The 23,316-nt window shown below is 48.6% G+C and overlaps 1 protein-coding gene across 3 annotated transcripts in view; it reads right to left on the bottom strand.

The window, feature by feature from the left end:
- Positions 1-5,302: 5,302 nt before the first annotated feature.
- Positions 5,303-23,316, bottom strand: part of LOC149438300 (integrator complex subunit 14-like) — a 67,128-nt gene continuing 49,114 nt past the window's right edge. The window contains exons 5-6 of one of the 3 annotated variants that reach the window (XR_016307925.1): positions 6,009-6,124; positions 5,303-5,586 (exon numbers count right to left, since the gene is read on the bottom strand). The gene's annotated coding sequence lies outside the window, so the exon portion shown is untranslated. The remainder of the gene's footprint in view (positions 5,587-6,008; positions 6,125-23,316) is intronic. The other 2 variants (XR_016307926.1, XR_016307927.1) reach the window with 2 other exon arrangements.

Below are 23,316 nucleotides of genomic sequence, written 5' to 3'. Positions count from 1 at the left end.
GAGGAAGCCATTGCTGTCCAAAAAGAATATTGCAGCACGTTTGAAGTTTGCAAAAGAGCACCTGGATGTTCCACAGCACTACTGGCAAAATATACTGTGGACAGATGAAACCAAGATTGAGTTGTTTGGGAAGAACACACAACACTATGTGTGGAGAAAAAAAGGCACAGCACACCAACATCAAAACCTCATCCCCACTGTAAAACATGGCGGAGGGAGCATCATGGTTTGGGGCTGCTTTGCTGCCTCAGGGCCTGGACGGATTGTTGTCATTGATGGGAAAATTAATTCCAGAGTTTATCAAGACATTTTGCAGGAAAACGTACGACCATCTGTCCGCCAACTGAAGCTCCACAGAGGATGGGTGATGCAACAGGACAATGACCTAAAGCATACAAGTAATTCAACAAAACAATGGCTGCAACAGCACAGAATACGCCTTCTGGAGTGGCCCAGTCAGAGTCCTGACCTCAACCCGATTGAAATGCTGTGGCATGACCTTAAGAGAGCAATTCACACCAGACATCCCAAGAATATTGCTACACTGAACAGTTTTGTGAAGAGGAGTGGTCCAAAATTACTCCAGATCGTTGTGCAGATCTGATCTGCAACTACAGGAAATGTTTGGTTGAGGTTATTGCTGCCAAAGGAGGGTCAACCAGTTATTAAGTCCAAAGGTTCACATACTTTTTCCTCCCTGCACTGTGAATGTTTACATGTTATGTGCAATTAAACCATGGCAACATCTAATGTTTGTGTAGTATTATGTTCAGCAGACTGTGTTCTTCTATTGTTGTGACTTAGATGATGTTCAGAGCACATTTTATGCCCAATTCATGCAAAACTCCACGTAATCCCAAGGGGTTCACATACTTTTTCTTGCAACTGTATAGTTAGTGTATCTGAGTCTACAGACAAGACATGATTGTATTATTACAAATTGTATTAATTAAAAAAAAAAAAGCATCACCTATTTGATAAGCTGACCTGTCAGCATGACCTACCCATATCCACTAATTGGAACATCCAACACTAACTGTGGTGCAGTTTGTACAGTGCCAAGCCGTCATTTCTAGTCCAATGCTGCCAGTTAAGTTCCAGGCTGTCACCCCCCACAAGACCCGGGCGTTGTTGAGGTGGACTCACTGTGCAGCTCGCCTCATGTAAGTGAACAATTCAGCTCCCACTGTCCAGCAGTAAACAAGGTACAAACCACTAACTACCAATGACAGGGGTAATTACCACCAATAATAGGGTCACAAATCAATTAAATGCATACTGTAGACACTTACTGAAGAACATGATGATTAGAAATCCTCCTGCGCTTCTATGGACAACCCCCCTCCTAGTTAATAAGCTGCTAACACTCAAACCAATACCCCTGATCAGTGTAGAAATATAAATCTATATGAATTAGTGTAGCGCTTTAAACATAAATATTAATAATATATATAATAATAATAAATGCGACAAGTGCTGTGCTCTTCTCAGTGCTCTTAAACCACTAAGTACACTCTATTAAAAATAAGGTCATAAATCAAAAAAATATATATATTTTAAGTGATAGTGTCACTTCAAACAATAAATAAATAAATCAATATCGGGTGACGGTGCCACTTCAACTTCATTCAATGTCCAATATTCCAATTCACATCCATCTATTCAAAGTGTTCTTTATAAACATGCATAGTGTTTGTAGATAGTGCCACTCGTGAACCAACACACTTCTATCCACTTCGGCTGCAATGCCTGCTCACCTCCTTCCTGCGACCCCAAGGGGCCCACAAGCCTTTAGGATCACCCTGGATCCTCAAGATTCTTGGTTTTGGCACCTTCCTGATATTCCTCCTATCAGGCCTCCTCCACTCCTTCACTGCTATGCCTCCCAGGTTCCTCACCAGCGGTTGTCTGCAAGCTCTCTCTCACAAAGATAGTGAGTGAAAAAACAGATCCTCCATAGTGTAGTATTTCCAATCAGTCGGGTTTATTCACAAATAGCAACAAAAGGTGACTTACATTCGGTTGTACAGCCTCAATGCGTCCCTCTATGGGTAAACTGCAACCTCTGATAGTAACTTCCTGATAACCAGGAAAATGGCGTCCCACACCGGAAGTGCGACACTCCGGATACCGGAAGTAGCGTCTACGCTTTGCCTACGCGTTACGTCACATACCTCGTGACTTCTTCTGGGTATCGCTATGGAGACGCTGTCTTCTTTTATAGTGCGGTGGAAACAACTATCCCGCCCTTTAATCCCCATTCTAATTACGGCCGCCATTTTCTTGGAGCCTAATTTACAGGGACATATATGGTGATACTCTACTAATGTGAATATCCTCTTGCTAATCCTATGATCGCAAACTAAAACATATATAGGCTTTCTTCTCAAGACTAGCCACTACGTTACAAACCTAATACAAATACCTTTATTCACAATAAATAAATGATTAAAAATATACCTTTAAAATATATAATGAAAAATAAAAAATATTAAAAATATACCCATACCATGAAACTAAATGAGAGACCCATAATCCACACTGGTCTCCCCATCCAGTCTATAGCCCAGCTGTATATTAAAGAATACATCCTATACTTAAAAAGCTCAAAATTCATTATAATCGAAATGCATTAAAAATTGTACAAAATCAGTAAACCTCAACCCATCTCTCTACGTAACATATAATTAATACAATAAGATGTGGGCAAATCTAAGTACTTGATTAAATTAAAATAAAATATTCTTAAAAATATAATGATAATGCACAGTATACTCTTCTCACTCGAACAACTAATCTAAAATAAATAAAAAAAAAAAATATTTTTTTTTTTTAAAAAAATGGGTTTTTACCCATGTAGAAAGTGTGTCGGATGTAGGGCCACGAAAAGTGGCAGACGTAAAAAGTTTATAGTGAACACTACTGGACAGGAACACAATATTAGAGACTTCATTACGTGTAAAACTACGGGAGTGGTATATTGCCTACAGTGTGAATGCGGTTATCAATATATTGGGAGGACAAAGAGACCACTCTGGAAGAGGATAGGAGAGCACGTAAGAAATATTTTAAAAGGATTCCCAAAGCATAATGTCTCAAAACATTTCTCTAAGTATCATAATAAGGACCCCACTAAAATGCAGTTCTGGGGTATAGAAAAATATAAAAAGCACTGGAGAGGCAGCAACAAGATAAAAAAACTAAGCCAAGCTGAGTCACGCTGGATACATGACATGAGAACGCTAGTCCCGAGAGGCCTAAATGTTGAGTTTGATCTCAATTCTTTTATTAATGATTATTAATTTGCTTGGTTGATGGATTTTAAGATTTGACTGTTTATTTTTATTGTAATTTATGGGGAAACTGCATACTCAGGTAGTTCATTTATTTTAGATTAGTTGTTCGAGTGAGAAGAGTATACTGTGCATTATCATTATATTTTTAAGAATATTTTATTTTAATTTAATCAAGTACTTAGATTTGCCCACATCTTATTATATTAATTATATGTTACGTAGAGAGATGGGTTGAGGTTTACTGATTTTGTACAATTTTTAATGCATTTCGATTATAATGAATTTTGAGCTTTTTAAGTATAGGATGTATTCTTTAATATACAGCTGGGCTATAGACTGGATGGGGAGACCAGTGTGGATTATGGGTCTCTCATTTAGTTTCATGGTATGGGTATATTTTTAATATTTTTTATTTTTCATTATATATTTTAAAGGTATATTTTTAATCATTTATTTATTGTGAATAAAGGTATTTGTATTAGGTTTGTAACGTAGTGGCTAGTCTTGAGAAGAAAGCCTATATATGTTTTAGTTTGCGATCATAGGATTAGCAAGAGGATATTCACATTAGTAGAGTATCACCATATATGTCCCTGTAAATTAGGCTCCAAGAAAATGGCGGCCGTAATTAGAATGGGGATTAAAGGGCGGGATAGTTGTTTCCACCGCACTATAAAAGAAGACAGCGTCTCCATAGCGATACCCAGAAGAAGTCACGAGGTATGTGACGTAACGCGTAGGCAAAGCGTAGACGCTACTTCCGGTATCCGGAGTGTCGCACTTCCGGTGTGGGACGCCATTTTCCTGGTTATCAGGAAGTTACTATCAGAGGTTGCAGTTTACCCATAGAGGGACGCATTGAGGCTGTACAACCGAATGTAAGTCACCTTTTGTTGCTATTTGTGAATAAACCCGACTGATTGGAAATACTACACTATGGAGGATCTGTTTTTTCACTCACTATCTTTGTGAGAGAGAGCTTGCAGACAACCGCTGGTGAGGAACCTGGGAGGCATAGCAGTGAAGGAGTGGAGGAGGTCTGATAGGAGGAATATCAGGAAGGTGCCAAAACCAAGAATCTTGAGGATCCAGGGTGATCCTAAAGGCTTGTGGGCCCCTTGGGGTCGCAGGAAGGAGGTGAGCAGGCATTGCAGCCGAAGTGGATAGAAGTGTGTTGGTTCACGAGTGGCACTATCTACAAACACTATGCATGTTTATAAAGAACACTTTGAATAGATGGATGTGAATTGGAATATTGGACATTGAATGAAGTTGAAGTGGCACCGTCACCCGATATTGATTTATTTATTTATTGTTTGAAGTGACACTATCACTTAAAATATATATTTTTTTTTGATTTATGACCTTATTTTTAATAGAGTGTACTTAGTGGTTTAAGAGCACTGAGAAGAGCACAGCACTTGTCACATTTATTATTATTATATATATTATTAATATTTATGTTTAAAGCGCTACACTAATTCATATAGACTTACTGAAGAACACCAATGTAATAAGGGGCACTGAACACCATTGTAATAACGGATACTGACCATTGATCACCAGTGTAAGGGGCACTTATACCCAACTACGGCATTTCATAGTCCTGATTCTTGCACTTTGTATGTTGCATAATCTTGATCCCTGTATTCTATACACTGTTGCCTGTTGCATAGTTCACACAATTGTCATGATTGCCACAATCCCCTGGGCTCCTGTTTCCCTTGCTCAGCAGTTCATGATGAGGCAGAGGTAGCTAGGCTTCTGATCTACAGCCAAGTGTATGGCCAAATCATAGCCGTGTAGTGCTATTTTTACACTCTTTATGGCTACTGGGGTATGATGGCTCCACCTGTATAGTAATTAGGAGAAGAGTTTCTATAATCTGTGTGATCAGGACAAGATCTCTAACAAGCTCTAGTGCCTCCACTCAATTGGGGCTTGTGGTTAACAAGTGAAATCCCAACTGAGAAATGTATCAGCCACAGACAGTAATCCACACAGCATTGTAGATGAAAATCCATGTATTGAAGAAATCACATTCAGTGAACCATCCAACATAAAGTATATTCCAGATAGGGACATTAAAGCATTAACAGTCTTCTTTTTGAATGTCTCAATGATGGGAAGGCTGCAACACTTACAGTCTGAGCTCTCTCTTTTAGCAGGAAATCCAGACCCCTCTCTTTTCCACAAGTGCTCTCTCTGATGACTTCATCCTCAGTGCCCAAAGAGCATAGCAGCCATATTGGATAAGGGCAAAACAAACACTGCATAACAGAAGTATACACTGGGAAAAGGGCAAGGAAATTATTACATCACTACATAGTTTGAACTGTAGAGGAAGATGAAAGAAAGAGGGAGATGATCAAGCCAACGGCTAATTATAGGAACTCAGAAAAAAAAAAACATTATCTTGGGAGGCACTAGCAGGAGATGGAATATGTCAGATTGTAATTAATTCTGCTCCCTGGTTTCACGTTGTCTGTGTGTGAATACAGGGTGCTACCAGGGAGAATACGTAATTAGCAGACAGATACTCCTTGCAGTAGAGATTATTTTTTACTTTATATATAGAGAGAATCCATAGAATAAACATGTATACATATATATGTAAATGCAAAAACACAATTGCTATTTAAAATTTAAAAACAGGATGCGTTCATTTTATTATGTGTAGTATAAAATAGTGTATGTTATTATAAAAGATACCTGGGTTGAGCAGATAGAGACTTCAGTATGGCAGAGTTCCCACGGCAAGGAGACATTCAGCCACTGAGTTTGAACTTCAGACTACGGCAACAACTTGAATGGTGGTCTAAATGAAGCTGTATGAAAATTATCCGAAAAAAAAAAAAAATAAGATAAAACGAAAGAGGATTCTGGAAATGATACCAAATATATTAAAAATATAACAGTACATAAAATTAATATATGTCAATTTTGAAACCTCTATCCAGGAAATATCTATATCAGGGGAATAAAAACGAATTACACCATCTAACAGAGATTTTAGTTACAGCCTCCAATTTGGGACACATACAGTATAGCAAGGGATAAATTAGGGCGGGCAAGCCTGGGTGAATACTAGTCCTCCTGAACCTCCCCGGCGGTATTTCCGAGTGTAGCTCGGGGTTAACTTTCAGTACCAAAAGCGGTAAGCCCGAGCTACACTCGGGATTACCCTGCAGCATTGCTCTGGGATCACTCTTGCACTTACCTTGTCCTGCGCTCCCGCAATGTCCCCCCTGCATCATCCCCGGCCATCTCCTCCAGTCGATGCTCGCATCCGTCTTCCGGGTTCCATTCCCTGTGAGTGTCGGGACGTACGGGGGACAGAACCGGCGGGAAATTCAAAAATTTAAAAAGTGACATTCATTAAATACACTAAAATCACATAGTATAACATTACTGTATCAAACCATTTCACATACATTTTGTCCCGAGTCCTTTGTCCTGTGCTCTGCCTGCATTTTTACTGTTCTTTCTGCCTGGAAACTGAGAAATGTCCATGGCGTCCAAAAAGCGTCCCTTTCGGTCAAAAGCGGTTATAGACCAGCTAGAGAACAGCGATAGTAAATTAGAACCTAGAATTCAGATCCATACAGTAAATTAGAACCACTTACAGAATTGAGTGATGATTCGTGGGGAAATTCGTCATCAGACACTGAAAACGATTTTGCGACTAAGCTCAGCGATGTGCGAACTTGGCGCTATATTTCAAATTTCAGTGTTTTTGGTTTGATTACATTATTGAATTACATTTATTATTATCATTAGAGATGAGCGAAGTATTCAAAAATTTGATTCGACTGATTCGGCGAATTCGTGGAAAAAATTTGATTCGAGTCGAATATATTCGCTGTGAATTTAACTTATAAAAGGGTGTTTCTAGGCTTCAGAGAGCCTTTATATTAGTGCAGAACACTGTACCTTTAATTTAAATGCCCTTGGAGTCTGCTGGGGAAGAGAAATAATACTGTCAGTCAGTATGACATGCAGATGAGTGCCGTCGATCTTAGAATCACCGCACACTTCACTCATTTGGGCAGTCACGGGGCCAAAACCAGAGTTTGGAGCCACAGTGTGGCGGTGGAGGCAGCAGCAATGGGAGGCCATACAGCACCCTATGACAAAATGGAACCCAGCAGCAGTGTGAGGAGACCTGAAAGTGGCACATGGCAGAGTGTGGCGATGGAGACAGCAGCAATGGGAGGCCGTACAGGGACCCACGCTGCTGGTGGAGCTGCCACTGCTCCTACCACCCCACCCCTCCCCTGCTGCCATGGCAGCGGAATGCGAGCGCACAGGGCCCACAGTGTCTGAGGATGGACGTTGGCGCAGAAAGGCAGAGACCAACTGACTACATAGGTGGTTTTTATAGTACGTAATTTTGGCCTCCCTCTCAGCAGGTGTGAAAAAGGCCACCATTTTGGAACGGTAGCGAGGATCCAACAAGGTGGACAGCCAAAAGTCATCCCTCTGTCTGATGGTTATTATTCGGCTGTCGCTACGCAAGCAACCGAGCATGCTCTAGGCCATTTGTGCCAAGGAATGCGAGGGACTCCCTGCCTCCACCTCCACAGCATACTGCCACGGTGCGTCTGGGTCCTCTGTCTCCTCCTCCTCCTCCTCTACCAGATGCTCCTGCTCCTCCACTCCTGTCCGCTGAGTGGAAAAACCACCCATTTCACTCAATAATTCCTGAGCACCAATGTCCTCCTCTACCTCCTCCTCTTCTTCCTGTCCTGCCCCCACAGGGGTCATGTGGCGTTGAGATCTGTGCGCCACGTCTACCGCACCCTGACCAGCCATTGTTAACAGCATTTGTTCCAGGACGTGCAACAGAGGAATGACGTCGTTCATCCCATAGTCCTGCCGACTCACGAATAGCGTGGCCTCCTCAAAGGGCCTGAGCAAGCGGCAGGTGTCACGCATGAGCTGCCAATGGCTGACATCGAAGTTACACAGGGGAGTACCTTTATCCGCTTGTAACATCAGGAAATCGGTGATGGCCTTTCGCTGTTCGTAAAGGCGGTCTAACATATGTAGGGTTGAATTCCACCTTGTTGCAACGTCACAGCATGAGGAGTCGGTACAGGGGCCCATGGCAGATTAGGGGCCTGGCCGCAGCAATGTGCGGCCCGTAATCTGCCAGCACCCTATGACAAAATGGAACCCAGCAGCAGTGTGAGGACACCTGAAAGTGGCACATGGCATGACACACTGTGAACCTGGCAGGAGCATGAGGAGGCGGTACAGGGGCCCATGGCAGATTAGGGGCCTGGCCGCAGCAATGTGAGGCCCGTAATCTGCCAGCACCCTATGACAAAATGGAACCCAGCAGCAGTGTGAGGACACCTGAAAGTGGCACATGGCATGACACACTGTGGACCTGGCAGCAGCATGAGGAGGCGGTACAGGGGCCCATGGCAGATTAGGGGCCTGGCAGCAGCTATGGGAGGCCCGTAATCTGCCAGCACCCTATGACAAAATGGAACCCACCAGCAGTGTGAGGAGACCTCAAAGTGGCACATGGCAGAGTGTGGCGATGGAGACAGCAGCAATGGGAGGCCGTACAGGGACCCATGAGACACTGTGGACCTTGCAGCAGCGTGAGGAGGCGGTACAGGGGCCCATGGCACATTAGGGGCCTGGCAGCAGCTATGGGAGGCCCGTAATCTGCCAGCACCCTATGACAAAATGGAACCCACCAGCAGTGTGAGGAGACCTCAAAGTGGCACATGGCAGAGTGTGGCGATGGAGACAGCAGCAATGGGAGGCCGTACAGGGACCCATGAGACACTGTGGACCTGGCAGCAGCGTGAGGAGGCGGTACAGGGGCCCATGGCAGATTAGGGGCCTGGCAGCAGCTATGGGAGGCACGTAATCTGCCAGCATCCTATGACAAAATGGAACCCAGCAGGAGTGTGAGGAGACCTGAAAGTGGCACATGGCAAAGTGTGGCGATGGAGACAGCAGCAATGGGAGGCCGTACAGGGACCCATGACACACTGTGGACCTGGCAGCAGCGTGAGGAGGCGGTACAAGGGCCCATGGCAGATTAGGGGCCTGGCCGCAGCAATGTGAGGCCCGTAATCTGCCAGCATCCTATGACAAAATGGAACCCAGCAGCAGTGTGAGGACACCTGAAAGTGGCACATGGCATGACACACTGTGGACCTGGCAGCAGCAGGAGGAGGCAGTACAGGGGCCCATGGCAGATTAGGGGCCTGGCCGCAGCAATGTGAGGCCCGTAATCTGCCAGCATCCTATGACAAAATGGAATCCAGCAGGAGTGTGAGGACACCTGAAAGTGGCACATGGCATGACACACTGTGGACCTGGCAGCAGCATGAGGAGGCGGTACAGGGGCCCATGGCACATTAGGGGCCTGGCCGCAGCAATGGGAGACGCCCGTAATCTGCCAGCATCCTATGACAAAATGGATTCTAGCAGGAGTGTGAGGAGACCTGAAAGTGGCACATGGCATGACACACTGTGGACCTGGCAGCAGCGTGAGGAGGCGGTACAGGGGCCCATGGCACATTAGGGGCCTGGCCGCAGCAATGGGAGACGCCCGTAATCTGCCAGCATCCTATGACAAAATGGAATCCAGCAGGAGTGTGAGGACACCTGAAAGTGGCACATGGCATGACACACTGTGGACCTGGCAGCAGCATGAGGAGGCGGTACAGGGGCCCATGGCACATTAGGGGCCTGGCCGCAGCAATGGGAGACGCTTGTAATCTGCCAGCATCCTATGACAAAATGGAATCCAGCAGGAGTGTGAGGACACCTGAAAGTGGCACATGGCATGACACACTGTGGACCTGGCAGCAGCATGAGGAGGCGGTACAGGGGCCCATGGCACATTAGGGGCCTGGCCGCAGCAATGGGAGACGCCCGTAATCTGCCAGCATCCTATGACAAAATGGAATCCAGCAGGAGTGTGAGGACACCTGAAAGTGGCCCATGGCATGACACACTGTGGACCTGGCAGCAGCATGAGGAGGCGGTACAGGGGCCCATGGCACATTAGGGGCATGGCCGCAGCAATGGGAGACGCCCATAATCTGCCAGCATCCTATGACAAAATGGAATCCAGCAGGAGTGTGAGGACACCTGAAAGTGGCACATGGCAGAGTGTGGCGATGGAGACAGCAGCAATGGGAGGCGGTACAGGGACCCATGACACACTGTGGACCTGGCAGCAGCGTGAGGAGGCGGTACAGGGGCCCATGGCACATTAGGGGCCTGGCCGCAGCAATGGGAGACGCCCGTAATCTGCCAGCATCCTATGACAAAATGGAATCCAGCAGGAGTGTGAGGAGACCTGAAAGTGGCACATGGCATGACACACTGTGGACCTGGCAGCAGCATGAGGAGGCGGTACAGGGGCCCATGGCACATTAGGGGCCTGGCCGCAGCAATGTGAGGCCCGTAATCTGCCAGCATCCTATGACAAAATGGAATCCAGCAGGAGTGTGAGGACACCTGAAAGTGGCACATGGCAGAGTGTGGCGATGGAGACAGCAGCAATGGGAGGCGGTACAGGGACCCATGACACACTGTGGACCTGGCAGCAGCGTGAGGAGGCGGTACAGGGGCCCATGGCACATTAGGGGCCTTGCCGCAGCAATGGGAGACGCCCGTAATCTGCCAGCATCCTATGACAAAATGGAATCCAGCAGGAGTGTGAGGAGACCTGAAAGTGGCACATGGCAGAGTGTGGCGTTGGAGACAGCAGCAATGGGAGGCGGTACAGGGACCCATGACACACTGTGGACCTGGCAGCAGCGTGAGGAGGCGGTACAGGGGCCCATGGCACATTAGGGGCCTGGCCGCAGCAATGTGAGGCCCGTAATCTGCCACCATCCTATGACAAAATGGAATCCAGCAGGAGTGTGAGGACACCTGAAAGTGGCCTATGGCATGACACACTGTGGACCTGGCAGCAGCATGAGGAGGCGGTACAGGGGCCCATGGCACATTAGGGGCCTGGCCGCAGCAATGGGAGACGCCCGTAATCTGCCAGCATCCTATGACAAAATGGAATCCAGCAGGAGTGTGAGGACACCTGAAAGTGGTACATGGCATGACACACTGTGGACCTGGCAGCAGCATGAGGAGGCGGTACAGGGGCCCATGGCACATTAGGGGCCTGGCCGCAGCAATGGGAGACGCCCGTAATCTGCCAGCATCCTATGACAAAATGGAATCCAGCAGGAGTGTGAGGACACCTGAAAGTGGCCCATGGCATGACACACTGTGGACCTGGCAGCAGCATGAGGAGGCGGTACAGGGGCCCATGGCACATTAGGGGCCTGGCCGCAGCAATGGGAGACGCCCGTAATCTGCCAGCATCCTATGACAAAATGGAATCCAGCAGGAGTGTGAGGACACCTGAAAGTGGCACATGGCAGAGTGTGGCGATGGAGACAGCAGCAATGGGAGGCCGTACAGGGACCCATGACACACTGTGGACCTGGCAGCAGCGTGAGGAGGCGGTACAGGGGCCCATGGCACATTAGGGGCCTGGCCGCAGCAATGGGAGACGCCCGTAATCTGCCAGCATCCTATGACAAAATGGAATCCAGCAGGAGTGTGAGGACACCTGAAAGTGGCACATGGCATGACACACTGTGGACCTGGCAGCAGCATGAGGAGGCGGTACAGGGGCCCATGGCACATTAGGGGCCTGGCCGCAGCAATGGGAGACGCCCGTAATCTGCCAGCATCCTATGACAAAATGGAATCCAGCAGGAGTGTGAGGAGACCTGAAAGTGGCACATGGCAGAGTGTGGCGTTGGAGACAGCAGCAATGGGAGGCGGTACAGGGACCCATGACACACTGTGGACCTGGCAGCAGCGTGAGGAGGCGGTACAGGGGCCCATGGCACATTAGGGGCTTGGCCGCAGCAATGTGAGGCACGTAATCTGCCAGCACCCTATGACAAAATGGAACACAGCAGCAGTGTGAGGAGACCTGAAAGTGGCACATGACATGACACACTGCGGACCTGGCAGTAGCGTGAGGAGGCGGTACGGGGGCCCATGGCAGATTAGGGGCCTGGCCGCAGCAATGTGAGGCACATAATCTGCCATCACTCTATGACAAAATGGAACACAGCAGCAGTGTGAAAAGACCTGAAAGTGGCACATGGCAGAGTGTGGCGTTGGAGACAGCAGCAATGGGAGGCCGTACAGGGACCCATGAGACACTGTGGACCTTGCAGCAGCGTGAGGAGGCGGTACAGGGGCACATGGCAGATTAGGGGCCTGGCAGCAGCTATGGGAGGCCTGTAATCTGCCAGCATCCTATGACAAAATGGAATCCAGCAGGAGTGTGAGGACACCTGAAAGTGGCACATGGCATGACACTGTGGACCTGGCAGTAGCGTGAGGAGGCGGTACGGGGGCCCATGGCAGATTAGGGGCCTGGACGCAGCAATGTGAGGCACGTAATCTGCCAGCATCCTATGACAAAATGGAACCCAGCAGGAGTGTGAGGAGACCTGAAAGTGGCACATGGCAGAGTGTGGCGTTGGAGACAGCAGCAATGGGAGGCCGTACAGGGACCCATGAGACACTGTGGACCTTGCAGCAGCGTGAGGAGGCGGTACAGGGGCACATGGCAGATTAGGGGCCTGGCAGCAGCTATGGGAGGCCTGTAATCTGCCAGCATCCTATGACAAAATGGAATCCAGCAGGAGTGTGAGGACACCTGAAAGTGGCACATGGCATGACACTGTGGACCTGGCAGTAGCGTGAGGAGGCGGTACGGGGGCCCATGGCAGATTAGGGGCCTGGACGCAGCAATGTGAGGCCTGTAATCTGCCAGCATCCTATGACAAAATGGAACCCAGCAGGAGTGTGAGGAGACCTGAAAGTGGCACATGGCAGAGTGTGGCATTGGAGACAGCAGCAATGGGAGGCCGTACAGGGACCCATGAGACACTGTGGACCTTGCAGCAGCGTGAGGAGGCGGTACAGGGGCACATGGCAGATTAGGGGCCTGGCAGCAGCTATGGGAGGCCTGTAATCTGCCAGCATCCTATGACAAAATGGAACCCAGCAGCAGTGTGAGGAGACCTGAAAGTGGCACATAGCATGACACTGTGGACCTGGCAGTAGCGTGAGGAGGCGGTACAGGGGCCCATGGCACATTAGGGGCCTGGCCGCAGCAATGGGAGACGCCCGTAATCTGCCAGCATCCTATGACAAAATGGAACCCAGCAGGAGTGTGAGGAGACCTGAAAGTGGCACATGGCAGAGTGTGGCGTTGGAGACAGCAGCAATGGGAGGCCGTACAGGGACCCATGAGACACTGTGGACCTTGCAGCAGCGTGAGGAGGCGGTACAGGGGCCCATGGCAGATTAGGGGCCTGGCAGCAGCTATGGGAGGCCTGTAATCTGCCAGCATCCTATGACAAAATGGAATCCAGCAGGAGTGTGAGGACACCTGAAAGTGGCACATGGCATGACACACTGCGGACCTGGCAGTAGCGTGAGGAGGCGGTACGGGGGCCCATGGCAGATTAGGGGCCTGGCCGCAGCAATGTGAGGCACGTAATCTGCCAGCACCCTATGACAAAATGGAACACAGCAGCAGTGTGAGGAGACCTGAAAGTGGCACATGGCATGACACACTGCGGACCTGGCAGTAGCGTGAGGAGGCGGTACGGGGGCCCATGGCAGATTAGGGGCCTGGCCGCAGCAATGTGAGGCACGTAATCTGCCAGCACCCTATGACAAAATGGAACACAGCAGCAGTGTGAGGAGACCTGAAAGTGGCACATGGCATGACACACTGCGGACCTGGCAGTAGCGTGAGGAGGCGGTACGGGGGCCCATGGCAGATTAGGGGCCTGGCCACAGCAATGTGAGGCACGTAATCTGCCAGCACCCTATGACAAAATGGAACACAGCAGCAGTGTGAGGAGACCTGAAAGTGGCACATGGCATGACATACTGCGGACCTGGCAGTAGCGTGAGGAGGCGGTACGGGGGCCCATGGCAGATTAGGGGCCTGGCCGCAGCAATGTGAGGCACGTAATCTGCCAGCACCCTATGACAAAATGGAACACAGCAGCAGTGTGAGGAGACCTGAAAGTGGCACATGGCATGACACACTGCGGACCTGGCAGTAGCGTGAGGAGGCGGTACGGGGGCCCATGGCAGATTAGGGGCCTGGCCGCAGCAATGTGAGGCCTGTAATCTGCCAGCATCCTATGACAAAATGGAACACAGCAGCAGTGTGAGGAGACCTGAAAGTGGCACATGGCATGACACACTGCGGACCTGGCAGTAGCGTGAGGAGGCGGTACGGGGGCCCATGGCAGATTAGGGGCCTGGCAGCAGCTATGGGAGGCCCGTAATCTGCCAGCACCCTATGACAAAATGGGACACACCAGCAGTGTGAGGAGACCTGAAAGTGGCACATGGCATGACACACTATGGACCTGGCAGTAGCGTGAAGAGGCGGTACAGGGGCCCATGGCACATTAGGGGCCAGGCAGCAGCTATGGGAGGCACGTAATCTGCCAGCACCCTATGACAAAATGGAACACACCAGCAGTGTGAGGAGACCTGAAAGTGGCACATGGCATGACACACTGCGGACCTGGCAGTAGCGTGAGGAGGCGGTACGGGGGCCCATGGCAGATTAGGGGCCTGGCAGCAGCTATGGGAGGCCCGTAATCTGCCAGCACCCTATGACAAAATGGAACACAGCAGCAGTGTGAGGAGACCTGAAAGTGGCACATGTTTGGGGCATGATTCATGGCGGATTTAGTCAGTTGTGTCAGGAACTGGTGGTTTGAAATCCAGACTAATCCACGCCTGATTCATTTTCACAAACGTGAGTCTCTCCACACTTTGGGTGGACAGTCGTGTCCTCCGCGGAGTTACAATACCTCCTGCCGCACTAAACACGCGCTCCGATGCCACGCTACTGGCCGGGCATGACAGCCTTTCAAGAGCAAATTCAGCTAGTTGGGGCCAAAGGTCAAGTTTCGTTGCCCAGTAGTCAAGGGGATTGTCTACCTCGGTTGGCAGGGTGCTGTCCAAGTAGGCCCAAGCCTGTTGTTTGAGCTCCTGCTCCAGGTCCACCTGATGCTGCTGCTGCTGCTGCTGCTGCGGCTGGTTAGTAGTTTCCTCACTGCGCTGGTGAAGAAAGCTACTCATCATCGACTGCAGACTGAGGCAGCCGCTGCTGGTGGAGCTGCCACTGCTCCTACCACCCCACCCCTCCCCTGCTGCCATGGCAGCGGAACGCGAGCGCACAGGGCCCACAGTGTCTGAGGATGGACGTTGGCGCAGAAAGGCAGAGACCAACTGACTACATAGGTGGATTTTATAGTACGTAATTTTGGCCTCCCTCTCAGCAGGTGTGAAAAAGGCCACCATTTTGGAACGGTAGCGAGGGTCCAACAAGGTGGACAGCCAAAAGTCATCCCTCTGTCTGATGGTTATTATTCGGCTGTCGCTACGCAAGCAACCGAGCATGCTATGGGCCATTTGTGCCAAGGAATGCGAGGGACTCCCTGCCTCCATCTCCACAGCATACTGCCACGGTGCGTCTGGGTCCTCTGTCTCCTCCTCCTCCTCCTCTACCAGATGCTCCTGCTCCTCCACTCCTGTCCGCTGAGTGGAAAAACCACCCATTTCACTCAATAATTCCTGAGCACAAATGTCCTCCTCTACCTCCTCCTCTTCTTCCTGTCCTGCCCCCACAGGGGTCATGTGGCGTTGAGATCTGTGCGCCACGTCTACCGCACCCTGACCAGCCATTGTTAACAGCATTTGTTCCAGGACGTGCAACAGAGGAATGAAGTCATTCATCCCATAGTCCTGCCGACTCACGAATAGCGTGGCCTCCTCAAAGGGCCTGAGCAAGCGGCAGGTGTCACGCATGAGCTGCCAATGGCTGACATCGAAGTTACACAGGGGAGTACCTTTATCCGCTTGTAACATCAGGAAATCGGTGATGGCCTTTCGCTGTTCGTAAAGGCGGTCTAACATGTGTAGGGTTGAATTCCACCTTGTTGCAACGTCGCAGATCAGGCGATGCTGTGGAATTCCGTTCTGCCGCTGCAGCTCATGGAGGGTGTGCTTTGCGGTGTAGGAATGGCTGAAATGCATGCAAAGTTTACGTGACATTTTAAGGATGTCTTGCAGTGGGATGGTGGATTTTAGGAACCGCTTGACAACCAGATTGAACACGTGAGCCATGCATGGCGCATGGCACAACCTTCCTTGACGCAGAGCAGACACCATGTTCTTTCCGTTGTCGGTCAACATGGTTCCGATTTTCAGTTTGCGCGGAGACAGCCATCTGTCGATTTCTCTGTTCATTACACTCAGAAGTTCCTCCCCTGTGTGACTACGTTCGCCAAGGCATACCAGGTGCAGCACAGCGTGACACCGTTGCGCCCTGCACATGTGATATGCCGGTCGGGTAATGGGACTTGGCACGGGGGTGGCGGTTGAGGACACGGCGGAAGAAGAGGTGGTAGAGGCGGACATGTTTGCTGGACCAAGGACGTGCAAACGTGGAGGCAAAAGCGTCGTGACCTGTCCAAGTTCCTGGTGCGGCTGTGCCGGCACCACGTTCACCCAGTGTGCCGTAAATGACATGTACTGTCCCTGACCGTAGTTACAGCTCCACACGTCGGCGCTGCCGTGCACTTTGGCAGAGACCGACATGCTCAAAGACTGGCCCACCATCTCTTCTACATGTGAATGCAGGGCTGGCACTGCCTTTTTGGCAAAGAAATGACGGCTTGGCACTCTCCACCGCGGCGCGGCACAAGCCATCATTTCTCGGAAAGGTGCTGAGTCCACCACTTGGAAAGGGAGGGACTGCAGCACCAGCAACTTGGACAGGAGGACGTTCAGCTTTTGCACCGTCGGGTGCGTGCTCGCAAACTGTTGTCTCTTGGAAACGGATTCCAAGAAAGACTGCTGACGGAATCCGTGAAGAGGAGTAGCAGGAGAAGGAGCATCTGAACGAGCGGAAGATGCCAACGAGCGACAACTCCCCTCAGCAGAGGTGTTGGAGCCTTGACTGGCTGATAGAGGGCGGGTGACGGAGCAAGTAACGGAGCAGGTGATGGAGCGGGGGCTGGGGCAGGCAGAACCGCCGTATCTTTATCACGGTTTTCCCAGGCCACCAAATGGCGACGCTGCATATGCTGACGCAACGCTGTAGTCCCAACATGGGCCCCCTGGCCACGCTTGACTTTCTGGCCACATAGTCGACATACGACTACGTTTACTTCCTCGGGCGGCTTGACGAAAAATTGCCACACCGCCGAGTAGGAAACTTTGCCCCCGCTACTCCTCACTGGCTGACTGCTACTTCCTCCGTGCACACCGGCACCACTACTGGCCGTGGTGGTAGGCTGCAGTGGAGCTGGTGCTCTACTCCAAGGCCGTTTGCCTCCACTGACACTGCTGCGACCCTGCTGCCTCCTGGGCAACCCACCGACTGTTTTGCTCGCTGCCAAGCTGGCACCCTCTTCTCCTGATGATGCGGAAGAAATTGCCTGATGACGACGAGGCTGCCAAGTGCGATCAACCTCCTCATCATCAAGTAGGGTCTCCGCCTCACTACTAGCCCCCTCGGCTGCGTCTGGGTCAGGAGACAGACCTGTCTCTAGACCGGCTACCGAGCCACTCTCCTCGCCAGTACTTCTTTGCCTGGCTGCTGAAGAGGCGGATGTCTCCCCCCGTTCCTGACCGCCCTCTGTTAGCTCTTCCTCACTGTACAGTGGGGCTGAGCCCACAGCATGCGATACTTCGCTTGGTGAGGGAACAGCAAAGGACAGGGGCAGGTAGAGGACACGTGATTTCAGTGGGCTTGCTCCCGGGCCATGCCAACTAACGGTTGTGTCTGACGTACACACCGACCGTTGGCTGTAGGTGTCAGAGGTGACCTGGGAAGAGGAAGACGACCGAGCCAACCAATCGATGACGGCAGGGTTGTCGGTGGAGACACGACCGCTGGATGACACCGGGAGCACTGGCCTCTGGCTGCGACTAGTGCTGCCTCGACCCCTTCCTCTGCTGCCATGTCTGCTCGCTCCTAAAACATTGCCTCCTCTGCCACTCCTCGGCATGTTGTCTGACATACTCTTTAATTCAACGATTATGTGTCCCTGAGTAACAATTCTGTGTCCCTGAGTAACAATTCTGTGTCTGTCCCTGAGTAACAATTCTGTGTCCCTGAGTAACAATTCTGTGTCCCTCAGTAACAATTCTGTGTCCCTCAGTAACAATTCTGTGTCCCTCAGTAACAATTCTGTGTCTGTCCCTGAGTAACAATTCTGTGTCTGTCCCTGAGTAATAACTCTGTGTCCCTCAGTAACAATTCTGTGTCCCTGAGTAACAATTCTGTGTCCCTCAGTAACAATTCTGTGTCCCTCAGTAACAATTCTGTGTCTGTCCCTGAGTAACAATTCTGTGTCCCTGAGTAACAATGCTGTGTCCCTCAGTAACAATTCTGTGTCCCTCAGTAACAATTCTGTGTCCCTCAGTATCAATTCTGTGTCTGTCCCTGAGTAACAGTTCTGTGTCCCTGAGTAACAGTTCTGTGTCCCTGAGTAACAGTTCTGTGTCCCTCAGTAACAATTCTGTGTCCCTCAGTAACAATTCTGTGTCCCTCAGTAACAATTCTGTGTCTGTCCCTGAGTAACAATTCTGTGTCTGTCCCTGAGTAACAATTCTGTGTCCCTCAGTAACAATTCTGTGTCCCTCAGTAACAATTCTGTGTCTGTCCCTGAGTAACAATTCTGTGTCCCTGAGTAACAATTCTGTGTCCCTGAGTAACAATTCTGTGTTCCTGAGTAACAATTCTGTGTCCCTCAGTAACAATTCTGTGTCCCTCAGTAACAATTCTGTGTCTGTCCCTGAGTAACAATTATGTGTCCCTGAGTAACAATTCTGTGTCCCTGAGTAACAATTCTGTGTCCCTCAGTAACAATTCAGTGTCCCTGAGTAACAATTCTGTGTCCCTCAGTAACAATTCTGTGTCCCTCAGTAACAATTCTGTGTCTGTCCCTGAGTAACAGTTCTGTGTCCCTGAGTAACAGTTCTGTGTCCCTCAGTAACAATTCTGTGTCCCTCAGTAACAATTCTGTGTCCCTCAGTAATTCTGTGTCCCTGAGTAACAATTCTGTGTCCCTCAGTAACAATTCTGTGTCCCTCAGTAACAATTCTGTGTCCCTCAGTAACAATTCTGTGTCTGTCCCTCAGTAACAATTCTGTGTCTGTCCCTCAGTAACAATTCTGTGTCCCTCAGTAACAATTCTGTGTCTGTCCCTGAGTAACAGTTCTGTGTCCCTGAGTAACAGTTCTGTGTCCCTGAGTAACAGTTCTGTGTCCCTCAGTAACAATTCTGTGTCCCTCAGTAACAATTCTGTGTCCCTCAGTAACAATTCTGTGTCTGTCAATGAGTAACAATTCTGTGTCTGTCCCTGAGTAACAATTCTGTGTCCCTGAGTAACAATTCTGTGTCCCTCAGTAACAATTCTGTGTCCCTCAGTAACAATTCTGTGTCTGTCCCTGAGTAACAGTTCTGTGTCCATGAGTAACAGTTCTGTGTCCCTGAGTAACAGTTCTGTGTCCCTCAGTAACAATTCTGAGTCCCTCAGTAACAATTCTGTCTGTCCCTGAGTAACAATTCTGTGTCTGTCCCTGAGTAACAATTCTGTGTCCCTCAGTAACAATTCTGTGTCCCTCAGTAACAATTCTGTGTCTGTCCCTGAGTAACAATTCTGTGTCTGTCCCTGAGTAACGTTTCTGTGGCCCTAAGTAACGTTTCTGTGGCCTTAAGTAACGTTTCTGTGGCCCTAAGTAACGATTCTGTGGCCCTAAGTAACGTTTCTGTGGCCCTAAGTAACGTTTCTGTGGCCCTAAGTAACGTTTCTGTGGCCCTAAGTAACGTTTCTGTGGCCCTAAGTAACGTTTCTCTGTCCCTAAGTAACGTTTCTGTGGCCCTAAGTAACGTTTCTCTGTCCCTAAGTAACGTTTCTGTGGCCCTAAGTAACGTTTCTCTGTCCCTAAGTAACGTTTCTGTGGCCCTAACTCTGTCCCTAATACAGAGAGGTCTGCCTCTCTTGAATGACTGGAGGCAAATGCAGAATTCTAAAATGGCCGCCATTTATAGCTCGACCATTACACAGTGCTGGCTGGCTGCTGATTGGCTAATGCGATCACATGTCATTAATGAATGCATTATGGGTCAGCGCGCCTTGTCTGCGCGCCTTCCCAGACATCCCCGCTCCGTCGCCGCACATGTCACCGCCATTTTAGGAAAAATTTTGATTCGCGCATCCGAAGTATGCTAATTTTCGGATTCGGCGCGAATCGAAATTTTTCCAATATTCGAAACGAATTCCACTTCGCCTACTTCGATTCGCTCATCTCTAATTATCATATTATTATTTTTTATGATTATTTATTATATTATACTTTATGATTTCGTGTTTCAAATTTGATCATACTAGACTCTTGTTCGGACAGATTTCAGTGAGTTATTGCTAAGAATTACAGAGCTATAATAAAAAAACAATATCTTTCCATGCAAAAAAATGTACTGCTCTGAGCACAGAGATACTGACATAATCAGACCGCTAGGGAGGTTAAAGGAGCCAGGGGCACACAGAAGGCCAGCAGGGCACAATGGCAGTTGAAGATATCCAATGTGTTTCCACGCTAGTTACAACAAGCTAAACAAAAATGGCAACTGCCCCAGGCTTAATGTTTTCTAAATTGCTTCTCAGCTGCCAAATTTGGGAATTTTTTTTAAGCAGAGTCATTACTGGATTGTGCCTTTTCTCGCCAAAACATTGTGGGATGGTAAAAGTGCTTAAATACTGTGTATGCAATCCAGGAAATATTTTTCTTATTTGTTTTTGGTTAAATATGGCACTCTATTGTGAATATTTTGATTCCAAGCTGCTTGCTTCCTCTTCAAAATGTAATAAACCATGAAAATATATGTAATAAACCACTAGAGAGACTCCAAGAAAAGCATGCTTATATACAGTACATACAAAGATTCTCACCCAATTGGTGCTAATCTCAGGTTTCCCACACCATGCCGCACTGCTCATCACCTGCTGCCAGCTGCGTCTGACATCACCACACAACATGGGTGCCACCTATTGTGCATGCATAGTAGTCCAGTCCTCAACACCAGCTTCCACGTGGCCATATCCCTTTCTCTATGCACAAAGGACCTGCCTACTCTGTTTGTCACCTGGAATACTAAACAGGCTTACAGATGTCTGTGTAATATTGCTATCTGGTGTCTCTCAAGTGTAGGCAGGCTGTAGGCAGTCGTACCAAGTTTGTAAGCTAGCTAGTCTGCTCAGGTTAGGGAAAAGTTACTGCAGCTTTTCGCAGGGCTCTGCTCTCCTCCTTGTACCATATAAAAAGGAGGAAGGCTCTGCCCAGGCAAGTGCAGCCACATGGGGAGAATCAAGAGGCTCATTGATGAAGCTGTAACCCTTTACAGCCAGCAGCCACTCAGGAGCTCATGGAAGATTCTCTCTTGAACCTGCCTGCTAAGATGCTGGGACATCGCTTAATGGAGGGTGTGATAATTGTGTATTTTGTATCAGACTCTGCAAATATCATTCTCACTTCCTCCAGTCCCCCCCCCTCCCCCTTGCAGGAATGTGGTCTGTGTGTGTGCTGAGTTCACGAGTGCATAGGGCACAGCTACTGGACTTTATGGTTGTAACCCCAAATAGCCTGGTTCCAGGATGTCTGATACACCCTTTCATCTGGCCAGTCCTAAAACTATAACCCAGTCCTTCACTTGACATGGAACCTTATCTCAGCGTGGTTTGGGAGAAAAGGCAACCCTTTTGTTCAGGACACTTGAACTCTGCTTAAACCAAGGACTTCTGCAGGTATCCTACCTTCTGAAACTTCTTTCTTTATCTCTCTGTTGTGTTATTGCTCTCTCTACTTATATATATATATATTGGGTACATCTTTTCTGTAAATATTTTTATTGCACCATTTTGACCTTTTTAGTAATAAATCCTATTTTCTGAAAAGTGTTGAACTGCTTCTAAAGCTCTTTAATGCAAACTAAGAATCCCTGTCTCTGAAGAGTGCTACTGTGTGTTTTAAAACCTCTGCATATATCTGTCTGCGGTGGCAGTGTGTATACAGACGCTTATTCAAACAGCATAATGTTACTGCTAAGATTTGTGAGTTTCCTCCTTCTCTGTAAAAAGGTGGTGGTGGCGGTGTGAAGGGTTAATTGTGTAATTAACCTGACCCAGTAACAATCGCTCTCAGGCTGCTGGCACAGAAGGACTTTGACAAACTCAGTGTACCTTCTTTAAATAGTGAGGATGAATTACTACACAGTGTCTGCAGCTATAGAGGTCAGTGAGGACCGTTTTTTAAAGTGTTACATAGTTAGTCTGGCTGAAAAAAAGACAAAAGTCCATCCAGTTCAACCATTAAAAAAAAAGTAATAATCCTACACCCACAGTTGATCCAGAGGAAGGCAAAAAAAACCCAGCAAAGCACGATCCAATTTGTTTCTGCTGGGAAGAAAATTCCTTCCTGATCCCCCGAGAGACAATCGGATATTCCCTGGATCAACGTCACCTATAAATGTTAGTAGAACAATTGATTTCATTATGCCCTATCAGAACGTGTGCAGAAAAACGGACGTCTCTGCACCATGGTGTGAGCCCTGCAGAGACACTTTTGCCCCCTTTACCCCAGGTTCACACCTAAGCGGTTTCCGCAGCATTTTGCAGAAACGCACAGCAGTCCATTGAACATGATTTTTCTATGGGACACGTTCACATCTCTGCGTTTTCACCCAGTGTGTTTTTTTGCAAAGGGTCAGGGACTTTTTTTTAATGGAAAAAGTTGCATTTTTGTTCCTATAAACGTTAATGGAAAAGCTGCAGAAGGGCATTTAGTGCGTTTTTGATGCTTTTTGCGTTTTTGAATCTGCCCAGAAACTTGAAATTAAAAA

This window comes from Staurois parvus, unplaced genomic scaffold (assembly GCF_062004578.1).
Source record: "Staurois parvus isolate SC_StPar_1 unplaced genomic scaffold, SC_StPar_1.0 ptg001195l, whole genome shotgun sequence".
In the NCBI taxonomy this organism is placed as follows: domain Eukaryota; kingdom Metazoa; phylum Chordata; class Amphibia; order Anura; family Ranidae; genus Staurois; species Staurois parvus.
Note: the sequence above shows the minus strand (reverse complement) of the source record. Positions and strands in the feature narration are given on the sequence as shown.